The following is an 18,765-nucleotide window of genomic DNA, read 5'->3' as shown; positions in this document are numbered from 1 at the left end:
ATGAAAGGTTCTTAGCCCCTGTCATATCTCACAGCTTCCTGAACTAATTATTTTTGTGTGATTTTTAATTTAATTTGTAATAATGGGAAGCAAATAAAGATATAAAATTGGTTCATGAGAGTTATTACAATGTTGGGTTGAGAATGTAAATCTGGGTCTTAGGATATCTCAAGTGATAGGGTGTATATCCTACATGAGTTAGGCCTGAATTTGGTATCTTCCACCACATGCTGCCCACCCATATCAGTGTGGCAAGGAGTAGACCTGAGTGACCTGAGCACCACTGGGTGGGGCCCCCATAACAGCAACAGTCTAAAGAGTAGAGTGGTAGAAAGAGCTCCATCAAAATTATGAAGATCTGTTGAAAGGATATAGGAATTAAAGAGAAGAAATCCCCAGTGGTCAATTCTAGGAAGAGTTGCATAAAAATTCTTAGTAGCACTGTAGCACTGCGTTCCCATTGTTCATTGATTTGCTGGAGAGGGCTCAGTAATGTCTCCATTGTGAGACTTGTTGTTACTCTGTTTAGCATATCAAATATGTCACGGGTAGCTTGTCAGGCTTTGCTGTGAGGGTGAGCTACTCTCTGTAGCTTGCCGGGCTCTCCAAGAGGGGCAGAGGAATCGAACCCAGGTCGGCCAGCCGGCCATGTGCAAGGCAAATGCCCTACCACTGTGCTATCTCCCCAGCCAAAAATTTTTTAAAATGTGAAAATAACATTGAATAAAATAAATATCTACAAATCTATACTGTTATAATAGATGAATAAATTAATGATTTAGTGATACCATACATGGAGAGAAAGGGCAATCTTTTTCCCCAAGGTAGACTGCATCAGTTTGGGGTCATTGTTAATAAAAATTGCTACTAATTTTGTGAGTTAAAAATACAGAAATGTTCCCTCTTTAGGGACTTAGAACAAACTCTACTAAAATTATGATTTGTGAAATCATAAAACTTTCCAATAACCAAAGTCATTCTGAGAAATAAAGAAATTGTGAGGTATTGAATTTCCTGACTTTAAGCTATAAAGCTGTAGTAATCAAAACAGTGTGGTACTGGAATAAAGATAGACTCTAAGACCAATGAACTAGAACAGAGAGCCCATAAATAAACTTTCAGATTTATGAATAGTTAATCTGTGACAAAAGAATTGGATTCAATCCGAATGGCAAAAAAGCACATGAGAAAATGCTCTACATCATTAATCATCAGGGAGATGCAGATCAAAACCACAATGAGATACCATCTCACACCTCAGAGACTGGCCCACATTCAAAAGAACAAAAGCAACCGATGCTGGCGTGGATGTGGCGAGAAAGGGACACTCCTTCACTGTTGGTGGGAATGTCCACTGGTTCAGCCCTTCTGGAAAACAGTATGGACGATTCTCAAAAAATTAGAAATTGAGCTCCCATTTGACCCAGCAATACCACTCCTGGGAATATATCCCAGAGAGGCAAAAATGTATAGTCGAAGTGACATCTGCACTTGTTTGTTCATTGCAGCACTCTTTACAATAGCCAGAAACTGGAAGAAACCTGAATGCCCAAGAACAGATGACTGGTTAAAGAAACTTTGGTACATCTACACAATGGAGTACTATGTAGCTCTTAGAAAAGATGAAGTCATGAAATTTACATACAAGTGGTACAATATGGAAAGTATCATGCTAAGCGAAATGAGTCAGAAAGAGAGGGATAGACATAGAAAGATTGCATTCATCTGGGGGATATAAAGTAACAAAGTATGAGATTAATACCCAAGAATAGCTGAGATCAGCACCAGGAGGATTACTCCATAACTTAGAGGCCAGCCGGGTATCCTAGAGGAAAGGGCTATTCAGATAGAGAAGGGAGCACCAAATAAAGGATGTTTGGAGGATCCTCCCAGGAGGGGAGATGCATGTCGAAAGTAGACTATGGACTGAATATGTTTGCCACTCAATGCCTCTTTTGCAGACCACAACACCCAAAAGGAGAGAGAGAACACAGGGGATTGCCCTGCCACAGAGACGGGGGGATGGGGGGATGGGGGTGGGAGGGATATTATCCATGGTGGTGGAAAATGGGCACTGGTGGAGGGATGGGTATCTGATCATTGTATAATTGAAACCAAAGCACAAAAAATTGTAAATCTACAACTTTAAAAAAAATAAAATAAAATAAAGGGGAAAAAAAAAAAAAAAAAAAGAATTGGATTCAAAAAGTAGAGCAAAGTAAGTCTGTTCCTTAATATTGACTAGAATCCAAAATAATATATCAAGGAAAGTATATGTAGAATTCTAGCATATGGAACGCAGAGATGTTTTCAAATGTTTTGATTCCATTGAAAAATAAAATAATTAATTTAGCAATGGGACTACATAAAATGATTTTACATAGCAAAGGAAACTCAGGCTAAAATAAAAAGATACCTGCTGAGTGATAGAAAATATTTGCAAACAGTATAGAGAGCTAATATCACAAACACATAAAACTCAAGACTCAGCAAAAGAAAAAGTAAAACCAGTAATACCATCAAAGAAGTGGGAGAGGAGATGAACTGAAACGTCCATGGATAGGACATACAGATTACCAATAGGCAATGGAAAGTATTATTGTCACTTATAATTGTAATTAGGGAAATAGGAATCAAAATGATAATAAAATATCACCTCTTACCACTGAAAATGGTATACAACAGAAAGACTGGAAACTGGTGTTGGAGAAGATGTGGTAAAAAAGGAACTCTGACATTTTGTTGGGAATCTCATCAGTTCAATTTCTAAGGCAAATAGTATTTAAAAAATTGAGCTTCCATATGACTCAGTGATTCCCCTTCTTAGAATCTATCCTCCAACATAGATACTTTAATTAGTAAGGCATATGTATACCTGTGCTCATTGCAGCTCTTAGTAGAATAACCAGACTATGGAAACAACCCAAATGTCCCATGATAGATGATTAGATAAGAAGTTGTGATATATATATAAAGGTAAAAAGGTAAAGGCCCTCCCATTGATCGTCGATTTGCTCAAGCGGGCCCAGTAACGTCTCCATTGGAGATTTTGTTGTTACTGTGTCTGGCATATCGAATACTCTCGGTAGCTTGCCGGGCTCTCCGAGAGGGGCGGAGGAATCGAACTCGGGTTGGCCATGCTGGCCGCTTGTAAGGCAAACGCCCTACCCGCTGTGCTATCGCTCCAGCCCGATATATATATATATATATATATATATATATATATATATATGTTTGGGCATATTGAATATGTCATGGGTAGTTTTCCAGGCTTTGCTGTGCGGGCAAGATACTCTATGTAGCTTGCTATGCTTTCTGAGAGAGATGGGGGAATCAAACCTAGGTTGGCCGCGTCAGCCGTGTGCAAGGCAAACATATGTATGTATGTATGTATGTATGTATGTATATATATATATATGTAGTGAAATAGTATGAGGCCATAATAAAAGATAAAATCAGGCAACTGCCTGCAAATTGTATGGAATTAGATGGTATATGTTAAAGAAAAGTAAGAGGAATAAGATGAATAGTAGACGATTGCACACATGTGTGGTATATAAATAAACAAGAAAAGGGAATAAAAGGTATCAAATGTTGGCAAAGTCTTGGTCTGGATTACAGAACTAAGAACATCAAGTAAGAGTGGAGTGGCTAGGAGAAGGGAGCCATTGAGAAGGCGGACAAAATATAACATAAGGACATTGGTTGAGGGTCTTGGGCACTTTGGTGGTGAAGGAGTGAGGTAAAGATGTACATTAATACTAAAATCCCTAATGCTATTGTAAACATGTGACAAAATTATAATAATTAAATTTTTTATTTTTATTTTTTTGCTTTTTTTTGAGTCACACCTGGCGATGCACAGGGGTTACTCGGCTCTGCACTCAGGAGTTACTCCTGGTGGTGCTTGGGGGACCATATGGGATTCTGGGAATCGAACCCAGTCAGCCGCCTGCAGGGCAAATGCCCTACCCGCTGTGCTATATCTTAATTTTTTAATGCATTTACCAAAACCAGAGAGATAGTATAGGGGTTAAGGCACTCACTTTGCACATGGCAGACGCCAGTTCAATCCTTGTCACCTCACATAGTTCCTTGAGAACAGAGTCAATAGTAAGTCCTGAGCACTGTCAAGTGGTACCCTAAAACAATTTTTTTAATGATGTTGGGATGTTGGACTGGAGTGATAGCACAGTGGGCAAGGAGTTTGCCTTGCATGCGGCCAACATGGCTGACCCAGGTTCAATTCCTCCCCTTCTCGGAGAGCACAGCAAAGCCTGGAAAGCTCCCCGTGACATCTTCAATATGCCAAAAACAGTAATAAGTCTGACACTTTGTTGTGAGATGTTACTGGTGCCCGCTGGAGCAAATCAATGAACAATGGAAGGACAGTGGACAGTGCTACAATGCAGTTGGGATGTTGACATCAATGGCAGGTATGGAATCTGAACATTGCATACTTGAAATTCTGTTATTGATTCACGATCATGATCACGACCACCCTGTTGTTCGTCGATTGCCTCGAGCAGGTGCCAGTAACGTCTTCTTCGTCCTAGCCCTGAGATTTTTTTTTTTAAGTGCCATATTCAAGGCTTTTTCAGGGTTAGGAGAATGAGACCCATCATTGTTACTGGTATTTGGCATATTGGGTATACCACGGGGAGTTTGCCAGACTCTGCCGTGTGGGCATGTTACATTTGGTAGCCTGCCAGTTTGACCAAATTAGGAATGAGATGATAAGATGTCGCGCGGCCGCAAATGCGGCCGCGCGCTTCCGGGACCTGAGTGTGATAATCTCTGGATCCTAGCCGTTGTTGGAGTTACACGGCAGTTGGTGGGTGTAACTGTCTAGTTACTGGCAGGTCCAGTCCCAAACTGTGCAGGCTTGGAGATCTCAGCCCCGGGTCCCACACACCTGGGTTCCTCTGTCAGTTCTTTTATGCGTGAGGCTCATCCAAGTGTGTGGAGAGTGGTCCCAGCATGGCCTTGGCTGGGCCTCGGTGGTCTTCAGCTGTTGGGCCCTGGTGGAGACAGTCAGGCATAGGGTAGGAGACTCTGCCTTGTTCTCTCCCAGGAGCTGAGTGATTATATTAGATTATATTAGAAATAACAGTGTCTATGTAAATATTCCTAAAAATAAACAAGGAAAAGCACAAATTTTAATTTATAAATTTACAGTTTTAAGTCAGAAATTCAATATGGGTTTCATTATGATAAAACTATGTATTGATAGGTGTATATCCCTTTTAAAGGCGCTACAACAGAATGTTTCCCTTATCTTTTGCAGCTTCCATATACTTTTAGATCCTAGGCTCAGACCCCACCCATTAATAAGAGAATAGCTAGTAGTATCTTTGTCACACTGCATCACCGTGACACAAATTCATTTTGCCTTTACCTTTCCCATTTAAAAGACCTTTGTCAGGGCCGAAGCAATAGCATAGCAGGTAGGGCGTTTGTCTTGCACACGGCCAACCTGAGTTCAATCCCTGGCGTCCCATATGGTCCCCCAAGCACCGCCAGGAGGAATTCCTGATTGCAGAGCCAGGAATAACCCCTGAGCATCTCTGGGTGTGTGTGACCCAAAAAGCAAAATAAATAAATAAATAAAAGACCTTTGTCTTTTAGACAAGTCTAAAGTGGGTCACCTAGAGAAAACAAGATTGCCATATAGAAGCATATAGTTATAAATTCTGATTTTTGATGCAAAAGCACTTCAGGGGAAAGGGTTATTTTTCTGTCTGTCACATAGAGTTACACTGAAAATGTAAAGGAATGATGCAAATAAAAAACTTGCCATTTAGCGGACACCATTGTAATCATGTTGTAGGCATTGACTGATACCGTAGTTACAAATGATAAGAAACAGGATATTTTAACAACTTAAAGTAACTCTCCACATGACACTTAACTGATTACAAATGGGTAAATTTATATGTACAAACATGACAAGCACTATCATAATCAAATAATTAGTGAGCTATGAGACAACTGAAAACAACTAAATAGATGTATAATTGAATCCTCAAAGGAATGGAGAAATACAATACATAAAAAATGAATTATTTGTAGAAATAATGACCTAAATATCCATATTTGATGAAAAGTATACAACCTTGTATCTAACAAACTCTAGCATAAGTATATGAATAAAATGATACTTAGACATAGCTATATAAAATTTTTTCTTTTATTTGGAGCACCATGATTTAGAACAACAACAAACACCTTGAGAATATGACTTGGCTTTTCTTTTTAAGAAGCACATTATATGCTGAAGGTCAAATGTAACAGTAACATGGACTGCTTGAAAGTAATGAAATATAGGTCACAACAAAGCAACATTATTAAATTGAATATTGCCTAAGAATTTCTATCTTTAATCCGGAATTTTATAACTAATGAATATATATACTTCAAAAATTGAAGGAAAATAATTTTACAGATATGATAAAAGCTGAAGAAACTCATTTCCAGACAAGTACCTCTAGGAGAATTGCTTTTTTTTTTTCTTTTTGGGTCACACCCCGCATTGTACAGGGGTTACTCCTGGCTCATGCACTCAGGAATTACTCCTGGCGGTGCTCAGGGGACCATATGGGATGCTGGGAATTGAATCCAGGTTGGCCACATGCAAGGCAAAGGCCCTACCCTCTGTGCTATTGCTCCAGCTCCGAGAATTGTTTTCAAAGAAGTCCTTAAAGCAGACACAAAACATTACCAAAGCAAGATGTGCATCTATACAAAAGACAACATGAGAGAAAGAAACATGTATAGAATGAGAAAATATGTATCTGCTATTTTATTCAGTTTTAGTTTTTTAAAAATTAGCTTTGGTTTCCTACCAAGAAGGAGTACCTAAAACCATATTTATCTTATGCCATTAAAAGGGTCAAAAGAAGTTATCAGAATATATTAACCAATAGTATATATATATATATGTGTGTGTGTGTGTGTGTGTGTGTGTGTGTGTGTTTTACTTGTGGAGTCACACCAGTGATGCTCAGGGATCATATGGGATCATATGACAGTGCTCAGGGGACCATATGGGATGAGAGGGAATCTAATCTGTCAGCAACATTCAAAACAAGCACTGTACTATCTCTCAGCTCCCTAGTTTTAAAAATACAGATAAGGAAGGGCAGTGATCCTTCAGAGACAGGAAGGCCAGTCATATAATGACCACACCTTACTTCTTCAAGAGAGTTTCCAAAACTAGCAGAAAAATGGAATAGTCTAAGGCCAAAGAGCAACTGTATTTGAGGAGATGGAGGTGAAAATCATAGAAGACCAGGATGGCTATAATCCCCAGTACAGAGTAACAGAAGACTTATCTGCACAGAAAGACTGATGTAAGTGTAGATAAATCTCAATTTGTTTTTGTCTGGGGGTCACACCCTGTAGTGCTCAGGGCATAGTCCTGGCTCTGCACTCAGGGATCATTTCTCGCAAGGCTTGTGAGCTATATTGATTACTGGAAATGAACCTGGTTCTGCTGCTTGCAAGCTAAGAACTGTACCTACTTTACTATAACTCTGGTCACTCAATTTTATTTTGGGGAGAATGGACATACCCAGAAGAGCTGAGAGCTTACTCTGGGCTTGGGACGCAGGGGACTAGCTGTGATGCCAGGGATCAAACCTTGATCAGCCACATGCAAGAAAAGGACTTTGCCCGCTGTTCTGACCCCTCAGTTTTTAGACTTTCTACTGTGAAAGTTTTGATTCAAAATCAGCTTAGAGATTTGATGTGATCTCAATTCTCAGTCCAAAGCCCTAGCCAAAAAAAAAAACCTGATTTTTATAAAAATTAATAAACTTTCTCAAATTCGAAAACCCCGATTTAAAAAAAAATCAATAATCTTTCTCAAATGCATATGCAAAGGCACCAGGAAGAACCTGGCTAGAAAAGTCAGTGATATTTTTGAGTAAAAAGAAAACCAATAAGTAGGACAAAGTTTAGTTGATGGTAACTTGCTATAAACCTGGCTTATGTTTCAGAATGCAAATGTTGCCCATGCTTTGCCTGGAGTTCACATCTCTTGAACTTCTGTAAGTCAGAGACATGGAGACATCTGTTTCCCTTCAGGGATTCTTCAGTAGCCATTTACTGCCACGTTTATGTTCCATGTTTCAAAATACATATAAATTTGTTCTAGTACTACCTGTTCTCAAATTGTCTCTTTCTCCTTCCTTCCTTCCTTCCTTCCTTCCTTCCTTCCTTCCTTCCTTCCTTCCTTCTTTCCTCTCTTCTTTCTTTCTAGTTCATGGGTATATTTCTAAACATTATAGATACATTCTATTATAGGCTGGCAGGCCATATATCTATCTAATTTAGGATAATTGAAAATAATTGTTTGGAAAAATTATCATTTCTTAAAGCTGAATCAGAGTCAGAATTATGGTGAGGGTCCTGAATTCTAGAACATGGCAAGTTTTCTTTTGAAATTAATTCTCATCTAGCAGTTTAGATTTTTTAATAATTCCAATTGTTAATTGGAAATGTGAGTTTGGAATTTAGTATTTATTTCATTGTTTCTCTTTTTATACTTGGGGAGGGCATTTGCCTTGCATGTGGCCGACCCAGCCTACCCAAGTTCGATTCCTCTGCCCCTCTTGGAGAGCCTAGCAAGCTACTGAGACATATTTGATATGCCAAAACACAGAAACAAGTGTCACAGTGGAGACGTTACTGGGCCTGCTTGAGCAAATGGATGAACAATAGGAGGACAGTGACAGTGACTTTTTAAACTCATCACCTAAAGCATAATTTTGCGACTGTAAATTATCAGAATTCAATTTTAACTCAATTTTAACAAAGTTAGGAATACCAACAGAAATTCTCTTCTGGTTGGTTGCAGAACTAGTTTGGCGCTATTCACAAACATTTCTAAAGCACAACCATATTTTTGGCCCTAAGATATAAATATAAATAGCAGTGGTCTCTCTCTAAAAGAAGTAACAGAAGTTGAAAAAAATGAATTAACTTGTATTTCACTTTCTTTAGCCTTCAATATATAACTTTATCTTGTCTCCTAATTGTAGAGAATCCAAATAAACCAACCTGAAATAATAAAATGATCTGTGGCCTTTTTAGTTGTATAATAGAGGATAAAGAACATAACTTTGAAGAAAGTTAGCTATGGGATTGGTCTTAACTCCATCCTTCCTAACTGTAGACCTTTATCAGGCTAGCTATAGTCTCTTAGTTTCTCATCTACCTCCCTTAAGAGGAGGATAATTAAACCAACCTCACAGAGTTGCTATGAAAGCAACATGAAATGATCAATATTTTGTTTCCCATCCATGGCAGGACAACTGGTCAGTGTTCCATCAAGCAAATACCCTTTTTCTAGACTAGAATAAGGGCCTGTCTGAGGGACTGCTGATCATCAAGAAAAGGGAGAAGGCTGTCAGCAGTAGAACATAACAATTTATAAAGTTCTTATTTCACAACAAGCTCTGGGATATCCATCGTCCGTGGAAATAAACAAACTCAGTCTGGGGCTGTTCCCAGCTGTGGAGTCCAATGCAAATGCACCTGAATGACTAAAGTGTGCTGCAAATGACTCACCAACCTCTGACTGCAAGCTGGGTCCATCTGCTGAACAGAGCCTGTCACCCCACCCAAAGGGAGGCCCTGAGGTCTTCTGCAAATCATCTTTTGGAAAGGGAGTTCTTCTTCTTATGAGGTGTATTTAGTGAACTGCCTAATAAGAAAGCCAGTTTCCCCAAACATCTATGATAGTTAAAGTCGAACTGATAGTAGGAAGGGGAGATGTGGCTTTACCCAGGTATCCTAGGCAGACATCCAGATTACTTTTTCTCTTAACTGAAGAGAAAGAAAAAGTATTTCTGCTTGCAAAATGCTGCTTACTATGTGTTTGTTGAAATTTCCCACCTCATTTGAAAATGAACCTAATTGGGGGGTATATCCCAAATCCCTCCTAGGCCGATCCATTATCTTCACATGTTGATCAATTTTTCTGGATTTCTGGATTTTTACGATCTTATTTTTGGTTGCTAGACCATCAACTCTTTACTTTTCTCCTTTTTTGTTTGCTCTAAGCTATTGGATTTCTCTTTGAAATAACTCACTTAGACAATGATACAAATCCAAACACACTTAACAAACGATGATCAATTGCAGTCCTTCTTCTCACTGAGTCTGGAAGCTACCTAACATATTGTCTAAATGCAGTTAACACAAATGGTTTTATATATATATGTATATATATATATATATATATATATATATATATATAATTGAATCACCGTGAGATCACTACAAAGCTGTTCATGTTAGGGTTTGTGTAATCACAAAATAAATGAGTGAGCAGTGGCTGTGTGGTCTCCTGCATTCATTCCGTGGCCATGTACCACTTCCCCATCTTGGCCTGCAGCTGCTGCCAACAGATTCATGAAGGAGGAAACAGGGCCACCAGACTGGTTGGTGATCCGTTTCTGTTTATTCCATTCTCCTCACATGCCTGTTCCAGTCTCACACTGCCCCTCATTCCTGTCTCTTCTTGTCCCCCTTGCCAATCTTTCCACTTTCAATCTCTCAGCCTTGGTCTCATGCCCAACCTCCAAGCATTCCAGGTAGCAACTACACTGAGGTCAGGTAGCACAATCAACATATGAAAGCCCTTCCTTCCAGAGGGAAGCTCTTCTAAGATAAAACAAAGATCTCCTGCAGCTAGGGAGGTATTTGCTCAAGGGCAAAATACCACTTAGGGGTGTGTTTCTCCTTTCCTTCATCCAACAACCAATTTAGATTTACTTCTAAATAATCTTTCTAATCATTTTGTATGGGCACAGTAAGAGATACAGTAAGCTTGTAGGGTGGCTCTCCTGGGGACATCGCGCTTCAGATCTCAGACTACAGTGCTCAGGTCAGATTAGTCTTTCCTAACCCTGGCAGGGTCTTGATCCAGTTGTTACTCTTTGGATCATGACAGAATTTGTCCATGCCCATGCTCTTAACATATAGTTAAGTACTATGACACTTGGACTGGCTCATTTCGATGACAGGGTAGCTCACAGCTTGCCCTGGGTCTATCAAATCCCTAGTCAGGACCCTGTTTTTGGGGTGCTAGGAACTAAGGGCAAATGAGGCTTAAGCTGAGAAAATAGATGCCCAGGAGTGAATATTATTCAGAGTCAGTTAACTCCCAAGTTACAAAAGCATAGCACTATCTTCCTGTGTCTATACCAAAAGGACATTGCTCTGAAGTAAATGAAGCAAAGAACATAAGGGAAGGAGAAAAGCAATATTTCACTTACAAATACAAATCCATAGATTTCTGAGGAATTTGACTTTCCAAGTCACAGGTATTGCTTAGGGGAAAATGGTGATTTACTGGTTGGAGAAGAAAGCACAGAGAAGAGGTTAAAGATAAACACAGAGGAATGGGGAGCACTGTAATGGGTGTAACCCAATAAACCTAAGCTCCTGTGGTCAGGAAGAAACGACAAACCTATGTTATTCTACAGGGTTTCAGTCATACAATATTCTAACACCCATCCCTCTGCCAGTTGTACATTTCCCACCACCAGTGCCTCCAGTTCCCAGTTTCCCCCCTCATACCAACCCCTCCATCCTGTCTCTATGGCAGGAAATGTCATTCTCTCTCTCTCTCTCTCACTCTCTCTCTCTCTCTCTCTCCCTCCCCCTTTTTTTGTAATATGTTATTATGGAATACAGGTGCTAAGAGGTCATTGTGTTTGATCAGGGTGTTCAGTATTTTTATCAGGAAGGTTTTTTTTCACTGGGTTGCAACTTTGGGGTGTGGATGTGACTTCCAGGGCTTCTAGAAGTACAGGGAGATGGAGGGAGGTAGCCCATCCTGATCCTGAGAAAGCCTGGAGATTTCAGTCCCAAAGTCCACATACCCAAATTTTCAGCAAATCAATATCTTGCTGAGGTCTGTCTCAAGATGGTGGAGTCTGACTGGGGGTGGGGGGCATAGTGTCAATTTTGGATTGTAGGAGCAAGTGGCTGCTGGGGACTCTTGATGGGTACCAGGCTACCTGGCCCCCTCCAATCTACCCTAAAATTCTATTCAGGCTTTCCTGGATCTAAGATTAACTGTGGCTGTTGATTTCTTTCAAGATTAATTTAGGGGTCTCTGAAGCGAGGCTAGTAGAAAAGCTTACAGTGTGGCACTAGAAATGGTTCATAGGAGTGACTACCAGTGTTTCCAGGATTATTGGGAAGTGGAGGGCGGTAGCCCTTTCTGACTCTAAGTAAGCCTGGAAATTTCAGTCACAAAATCTGCATACCTAAATTTTCAGTAGTTTAATATCTTGGTGAGGTCCGTCCCAAGAGAGTGGAGTCCAGCCAGGGGCATGGCCATGATTTTGAATTGTGGGAGCATGCAGCTGCCAGTGCTCCTCTTGGACAAGCACTGGGCTAACCCGTCCCCCCTCTGATCTACCCTAGTTGTTCAGCTTGGGTCTAAGATTAACCGCGACCTTTTATCTCTTTCAAGATTTATTAATGGATCTCTGGAGCAAGGCCAATAAATGAATTTGTTCGGCTGAGTTGGAGGCGGTTTGTGGGTATGGTTCCCACATACCTAACTTTTGGCGTTTTTAATTTCTTGAATAACTTTGTTCTGAGTTATTCGAGTCTTGCCAGAGTCATAGAAATGATCTGGGGCTTTCAGGAAGGCCGAGGCACCATGAGGCTGCTGATACCCTTGCCTCCTGTGTCCTGGTTCACAAGCTGGTGCCTCTGTGCCCTCTGGGCCTCAGTGGTGATGGCAGTAGCGAGCTGCTACAGCAGTGACCAGGACTGAAGCTAGGGCTGCTACCATTCACAGCTTGGGTCCTCTGTATGGGTCATAGTCACCAATCCAGATGAATCTGACCAGGGGCACATGCCACCATCTTCGTTCTTGAGAGAGCTGGCACTCAGGGAGGTTTTCCACCATAATATGCTATGGATGGCACTGGTGATGCAGGCTGATCTGAGAAGAAATGGTGGTGGGGATGCCCTACCAGCAGCAATTTCCCTGAGCCAGGCTCCCTCTCCACTCTGGGACCCGTGCCCCATGATAGTGCCAAGTTGAGCCCGAAGAGCCCTAGTCATTCACGCTAACTACTGCAGCCACAGCGACCAGCTGTCCATAGCTCCAAGAGCTGCGGTGGCTCCAGTAGTTCTATCAATCAGAGCCTGTGCCATCACCACTGCTCTCTTCATGAGTCCCAATCTTGACAGCGCTCCACTGCAGTTACCAGTTTGGTTCTACTTTAAGCCACTCTTTTGGAGAGAAAATATTTAAAGGGCACTTACAGTCATTCACACAAAAGTTTTATGACCCAGTAGCCCTGCTGTTCAGAGGCTGAGAGCTGCTGCCACTCTGCCAGTTCTAGTGTCCACGGCTGCCCCACCACCATCTTCTATCCTCCCTGGGAAATATTTTCAAATACTCATTGTACTATCAAAGAAAGAGTTGAACCTCTTTGAAATAATGTTCTTCACATCAAACTTATAAGCACTCTAGCACTGTAGCACTGTCCTCCCATTGTTCATCGATTTGTTCGAATGGGTACCAGTAATGTCTCCATTGTAAGATTTGTTGTTACTGTTTTTAGCATATCGGATACACCACGAGTAGCTTGCCAGTCTTTGCCATGAGGGCAGAGTACTTGCCAGGCTCTCCAAGAGGAATGGAGGAATCGAACCCAGATTGGCCACGTGCAAGGCAATGCCCTACCTGTTGTGCGATCACTCCACCCCAAACTTATAAAAATGTGAAAATAAGAAGACATCTATTAGTACATAGGAGGTTCTCCACAGCTGTTAAATGAATGGATAGCCAAAAGACCCCAAAACAACTGAATTCATGTAAGCATGTACTAGAGTAGTTTTCCAAACAAAAGTTGTTCATCTATAATCTGTTTGTTATCCAAGAGACACTATGATAGCATGAAATAAAAGAGATTTCGAGAGAGAAGTTTTAACTTAACAAGTGTTTGTTGTTGTTGCTGTTGTTGTTGATTGCAGTAAAAGCAGAGTAATAAATAGACTTTTCAATATAAGCAGAAATAAAATATCAGACATTGAACAGGGGTTGATAATTCTAGAAAATTCTTTCTATCGACTTTCTCACCAAATCAATATGCTTTGTATGGATTTTTATGTTAGGAATCTTGAGAATCGTCTCTACAATGAACATACACATTCATATACTTTGGATTTTGCACCCCCCTTCTTTCTCCATAATTAATAGAAACAAGATTTTAGAAAAATTGGTGATTGTATCCAGTTCGTTTCCCTAAGTCTTTGAAATGTATGGTATAGTGTAAAGTTCTTAGGTAAAGGTGTGATATGACAGTTCTTAAAGGAACTGAGAGGAACAAGGAGGAGAACAGAGAAATCCTATGGTCCAGAAAAAAATAGAGGGGCCTGAATGATAGTATAGCAAGTAGAGTGTTTACCTTGACCGCTGCTGACCCAAGTTTGATCCTTGGCACCCCATTTGGCACCTTAAGCTCACCAGAAGTGATCACTGAATGCAAAGCCAGGAGTAAACCCTTAGCACTGTAGGGTGTGGCCCACAAACCAAAGTTTTAAAAAAAGAATATGGGGCAATAGGATTTTGGGGAAATTCTGGTATTTATTCTTTAATACAATGGTACTTATTCTCAAGTGTGGTCAAAAGTCAATGACTCATCGTTATAACAAAACTTGTTAAGGAATCCCAGCTGACTCAAAGGTACCCTGAAAACCTATGGTGCTGTCTGGTTTTCCCATCAGACAGTCTTTCCACAAATGGCTACATTGTTGTTTTAAAATTAATTCCATTTTAAGAATTTTATCCTGGGTTTGTAAAGAGGAAGGAAAACATTTTAGGTACAAGGCAAACGATAGAAATGAATGAGCAAACTCTTATTTGAATGGTTCAGAACAGGGAAGGGGAGGGGGTCATTGTACAGGAAAGAGCTGGTAGCTTTGGAAAGTTGGCAACCTGGGTTTTACACAAGGCTCAGTTACTCTTTTTCGGTAAATCCTCTGCTCAAAGAGCCTCACTTTTTCCATCTGTAAATGTGAAAATATTTTCTGTAACTAATTGTGGAACATTCATTGGTAGTTTCTCTAGTCTGATTATATGTATGCCCTATGACCTGGCAAGTCTACTGCTAAGTATACACATTTGTACAGAAACAGGTGAATATGTGTATCAAAATACCAGACAGTTTATAGCAAGATTAGTTGTAATAAGAAAAAATAGGTATATCCGAAATACAATTTGCTCCAATATGTGTTAAAAGCATACAACATAACTTCATTCAGCAATAAATAGGTCAATACAAAACCATGGATAAATATCAGAATTTTTTAATAAAATGTTAGACAAAGAATATTTCACACTTTATGTCTCCATTTAAATTCTCAGTTTCTTCATCTCTCATTTGAAACACATAACATGGTGTTTTTATAAAGTACATGGATAACAGTGTCTCTTATTATTTTTTTATTAATTCTTTTTTAATTTTTAGTGAAACACCATGAGGTACAGTTGTAGATTTACAATTTTTTGTGCTTGGGTTTCGATTATACAATGATCAAATACCCATCCCTCCACCAGTGCCCATTTTTCACCACCATGGATAATATCCCTCCCACCCCCATCCCTCCCATCTCACCCTGCCTCTGTGGCAGGGCAATCCCTTGTGTTCTCTCTCTCCTTTTGAGTGTTGTGGTCTGCAAAAGAGGCTTTGAGTGGCAAACATGTTCAGTGCATAGTCTACTTTCAACACGCATCTCCCCTCCTGGGAGGATCCTCCAAACACCCTTTATTTGGTGCTCCCTTCTCTATCTGAGCTGCCCTTTCCCCTGGAATGCCTGGGTGGCCTCTGAGCTATGGAGTAATCCTCCTGGTGCTGATCTCAGCTATTCTTGGGTATTAATCTCATATTTTGTTTCTTTATATTCCCCAGATGAATGCAATCTTTCTATGTCTATCCCTCTCTTTCAGTCTCATTTTGCTTAGCATGATACTTTCCATGTTGTACCTAACAGTGTCTCTTATTATTACCTCAAACTCTGGTTCACTGGGTTCCTCTCAGGAATGGAATGGAATCCGCAAATTTATTATTGTAGGCCTTTTCCATAGCCTAAATCACAAAGAATTAGATTCTTTATTTACTCTTTTTTAATTGGGAGGTGTGTGTGTTGGCGGGGGGGGGGGGGGGGGCGTGATTCACACCAGATGTACTCAGGGCTTACTACTGACTCTACACTCTGGAAGTTCTCAGTGGGCCATAAAGGGTGTTTGGCCTTAAGGAGATGGAATTCAGTGTGAATGTGTACAAGAAAATGCCCTACCAACTGTACTATATCCCCAGCCCCTGATTATTTCTTCATTACATTTATCCATATTCCCATAATCTTTACCATTCCTTTTATTCCTTTCCAAACATCTTTCGAACTTCCCTCTGGAATTTATTTTTTATCTCTCCTTCACTCTCTAAGGCCTCTGATTCCACAGTCCACGGTACTCCCATTGTTCATCGATTTGCTCGAGCGGGCCCAGTAACATCTCCATCATGAGACTTGTTGTTACTGTGTTTGATATATCGAGTATGTCATGGGTAGCTTGCCAGGCTCTGCCATGTGGGCAGAACACTCTCGGTAGCTTGCCAGGCTCTCTGAGAGGGGTAGAGGAATCGAACTTGGGTCGGCCATGTTGGCTGCGTGCAAGGCAAATGCCTTACCGCTGTGCTATAGCTCCAGCCCTAAGGCCTCTGATCCACATAAATACTAGGAAGTTCTAGAAGATTGTCTTAATAATATAATTTAGTATAGTATAATTATTCTGTGCTCAAATGGTACTCCTAGAAATTTCTGTTTTGGTAGAATATATGTTATCCAATTATTGAGAGATGGGTTATTGACAGACAGAGAAGTTTAGGTTTGTTTGTTTGTTTGTTTTTTCCTAAGATTTTTGACTTATCTAGAATCAGATAAGTCAATTTAATTTAATTTAATAGTTTAATTTATTTTAAGTAAAGTAAAGGCCCTCCCGTTGATCGTCGATTTGCTCGAGCGGGCCCAGTAACGTCTCCATTGGAGACTTTGTTGTTACTGTGTTTGGCATATCGAATACGTCACGGGGAGCTTGCCAGGCTCTGCCGTGAGGGCGAGACACTCTCGGTAGCTTGCCGGGCTCTCCGAGAGGGGCAGAGGAATCGAACTCCGGTCTGCCATGTTGGCTGCGTGCAAGGCAAATGCCCTACCGCTGTGCTATCGCTTAGTTCTACTTTAAAGTATCCTTAAAGTTAAATCTTGTATGTATGATTTTATTATTTCTCTAGAATGATTAAAAAAGTCAGTTACTTCTCTTAATAGAATTAAGATATGTATTTAGGCAGATTAAACATAGGCAAATAATTTGAAGTCTTTCATATAAATATTCACTTTATCTTTTATTTTACTCTTTTTTGGCTACACCCAACAGTGCTCAAGGCTTACTCCTGGATCTGTGTTCAGGGATCATCTGTTTTCAGGGGCTTAGGGAACTATATAAGATGTTAGGGATCAAACCTGACACACTTTAATTAATATTAGTTAATTAAATAATCTGTCTTTAATTAATTAATATAAATTAATTTGCACTGTAGTACTGTCCTTTCATTGTTCATTGATTTGCTCAAATGAGCCCAGTAATGTCTCCATTGTGGGACTTGTTGTTACTGTGTTTGCATATTGAATACGTCACTGGTAGCTTGCCAGGCTTTGCCGTGCAGGCGAGATATTCTCAGTAGCTTGCCTCCCCCAAGAGGGGCGGAGGAATTGAACCTGGTCGGTCACATGCAATGCAAATGCCCTACCCACTGTGCTATCACTCAAGCCCATAAATTAATTTATATAAAGTTAATTTATATTAATTAATATAAAATCACAAAATTATTGCATGTCTTTTATCTCCTAGACAGAATCTCTTGCTTACACTGAAATAAAAATTAGAACTAATGGGGAATGTCTTTTACAAATAGTGTAAAATGAATATTTATAACACTGCCATATAAGTGAAATATACTCACAATCTTTCCTGATTATAGGACTACCATAATCTTTTTTTTTAGTTTATTTTATTGAATCACCATGAGATAATCACAAACTTTTATGTTTGAATTACAATCACACAATGATCAAACACCCATCCCTCCACCAGTGCACATTCTCCACCATCAATATCCCCAGAAGACCCCTCTTTCCCACCCTCTCCCTGCCTCCATGGCAGACAATATTCCCCATACACTCTCTCTAATTTCGGGCATTATGGTTTGCAATACAGACACTGAGAGGTTATCATGTTTGGTCCTTTATCTATATCTACTTTCTGCACACATCTCCCATCCCAACCTATTCCTCAAGCTATCATTTTCTTAGTGATCCCTTCTCTATTCCAGATGCCTTCTCCCCTTTGTTCATGAGGCAGGCTTCCAGCTATGGACTGCCAAAATCTTGGTACTTTTCTTCCATGACTAACCCTTCAGATTCTTATAAGGAGAATTATTTGATACAGAATAGAAATAATTCAGACTTTCTTCATGACCACTAAATGCCAACAACTTTTCTAACTGAGAATAGAAAAATCATCACTGTAGAGTTATATTTCCATTATGTACCTTTACTTTCTTATATATGATATGGAGATAAAGTAAAATTTCTAGGTCAGTGGGCTATTTTACAGATTCAATTATATTTAAATGCAGAGAATTTAGAAATATAAATAAAATAAAGTGCTAG

Source organism: Sorex fumeus, unplaced genomic scaffold, assembly GCF_029834395.1.
Source record: "Sorex fumeus unplaced genomic scaffold, SorFum_2.1 ptg000129l, whole genome shotgun sequence".
NCBI classification, from domain to species: Eukaryota; Metazoa; Chordata; class Mammalia; order Eulipotyphla; family Soricidae; genus Sorex; species Sorex fumeus.
Note: the sequence above shows the minus strand (reverse complement) of the source record.